Consider the following 2601-nt stretch of genomic DNA (forward strand, 5'->3'; position numbering starts at 1 on the left):
AACTGCACTGCTAATGCATCACCTGTTGTTAGGTGGGGCAGTGCAGTGTATCTTACACCTCTTGTCAGGACTACTGCTGCTCTGGGTCTGCGGCTGCTCACATCATATAGAAGTGTGCCCCCCAGGGAATCCCAGGCCTCGTACCATAGACTTAACTTTCCAAGGTTCCTGGATCAAAGATATGCCTGTATGCATCCTACTAAGGCAGGTACACAACAATGTACTTGCATCTTTACAATGATGCAAATTGCTCTGTATAAATTCCATCATTTCTAAAACTACAGAGATTAGGACCCTTTTCTCCATCAGAGGACACCAACATCATGTCGGTGTCCTCATCACCTGGAGACCCCGGCACTTGTGAGGCTCCGACTACTCCCCACTGGGGTGCAGTCAAGGGGCTACACTTGCACTGGGAACTCCCTGTAGACACAGCAGTGGCAGAAGCCATCGGCGTCACTGAGCCCCAGGGCACTAAACCCTCCGCTTGCCCAGGACCCAACAAATAAGCATCAGGTCCTGGGGCCAGAGTAAAGGTTGTTCCAGTCACTATATTACTGGCACATCCAGCCTGGTTCCCCACCTGACAGGACAGAGGCACGGTCATAGGACCACCTGCAGCATCCGTGCCCAATGTGCCGCAGGCTGGGTCCCCACAGATTTTAGAACCCCCTTCCACCGGGTACTGGGGACCGGTMCCTTGTCCACTCAATTTAAAATTCTTGTCAACTTGCCATCCACCAGGAGTAGACGACTGACGAGTGTTGACGGTACCCGGGTTTTACATCACAGTTTTCCTTCTCCTTGGTGGGTTGCCTATCAAGGCTATCGAGCCCCACCTGCCCGGCTGCTTTTGGTTTGCAGTACCTTAATAGTCTTTCAGCTTATTTGGGCACACCCCTATACACCAGGAACAGGGATCCCCAATCCACCGCTTGCGCCTCTATGCAGTGATACCTTAGCGCCAGGCAAGAGTTAAGTTAGGATTTTATCTTTTGTTTTCTTTTTTCTTTTTTGTAGGTAGATGGTTCTTTTGTTTTCTTTTTCTTTTTTGTAAGTAGATGGTTAAAAAAGACAATTATCTTTGACAATACTTTGAATTAAATAAAACTTTAGCAACACATTACATTCAGTTTTTAGTTCTTTGTAGAAGTGTGGAGTAGGGGAGATGAACAAAATAATGTTTTAGTGATACTGAGACTAGACAAGTAGATCTCGACAAACAAGTAGATCTTGTTTCAAAAATGGTTGGGCACCCATGCCTTAGGGGATGTTCATTGAGCACCCAGTACCACACAGATAAGATAGTGTCAGGRTGTATACAGAATATAAAAGATACAGAACAAAGAAATGGTTTCAGACAATCCGGGGCATTTTTGCTGATACTTTCAGGTGAGGTTTTCTCTCACAACTTTTTGGTGATTGTCTCACACAACGCTACAGGAGTCAGAGGAACATGGCAGGCTTCCATTACATATGAATTTGGCCAACATCAATTTCCTATTAAAACCAGGCAAAGACCCAGTACTACCTTAAAGTTATCATCCCATTTAAATAATCAAATATCTTCTAGCCTTTGTCTACAGAGGGGCACCTGGCAGGGATGCCCACAGTCCCCCTCACTGTTTGCTATTTTTATCAAACCTCTACTAGCTGCAATCAGGCAAACTGCAGATATTAAAGGCATACAATGTAAGAACATAGAACATAAAAGCAGTCTTTATGCTGATGATGTTTTACTTTTCCTTAAGCACTCGGAAAACTCAATATCTAAGGTTATTGAATTAATAAACTCTTTTTCAAAAGTTTCTGACTACTCTACAATTGGTTGAAATCTACAGTTATTCCAATTAACTGTGTTTTTGGGTATTAATATATCTTCTATATTGTAAGATTTAATAAAATTAAATCACATTCCTCTTTTAAAGAAAATTGAAGATCTTACTAGGTGGAGATCTCTACCCACATCACTCATGGGAAAAGTTGCCTCTGTTAAAATGATGGTTTTACGGAGAATAAATTATATATTCTCAATGATTCCAAATAAACCTTCACCTGACTGGTTTAAATCCCTGGACTCCTTTATTTCTAAATTCCTATTGAAAAACAAAACTCCTCATATTAGCCTAAAATCATTACAGAAAATTAAAGATACCGGAGGGCTAGAGCTTCCAAATTTTTATCACTACTTTCAAGCCAATAGGCTGCAATAAATTTTAAAGTGAATAAATCCTAAAGAACTAGATGAAACTTGGCTGGACATAGAACAAATTTTATTCCATAATATTAGGATTTCAGATCTTCCATTTATAAGCGCAAACATAAAACGACATGTTTGCTTTAAAAGCATTAATATCAGCTCATCTCTGGCAGCATGGTGGGAGTTTCTGAAAATAACAAAGTCTTCACTACTCCCATGAAGACAAACACCCATCTGGAAATATCCTGACATCCTGCAATAAAACAATAAGTTAAATTTTGCAGGTTGGAAAGGTAAAGGAATTGAACATCTGGAACATGTATTTGAAGGTGTAGACCAGGGGTGTCAAACTCCAGTCCTCGAGGGCCGCTATCCTGCATGTTTTAGAGGTTTTCCAGCTC

This window comes from Austrofundulus limnaeus, unplaced genomic scaffold (assembly GCF_001266775.1).
Source record: "Austrofundulus limnaeus strain Quisiro unplaced genomic scaffold, Austrofundulus_limnaeus-1.0 Scaffold743, whole genome shotgun sequence".
Lineage (NCBI taxonomy): Eukaryota > Metazoa > Chordata > Actinopteri > Cyprinodontiformes > Rivulidae > Austrofundulus > Austrofundulus limnaeus.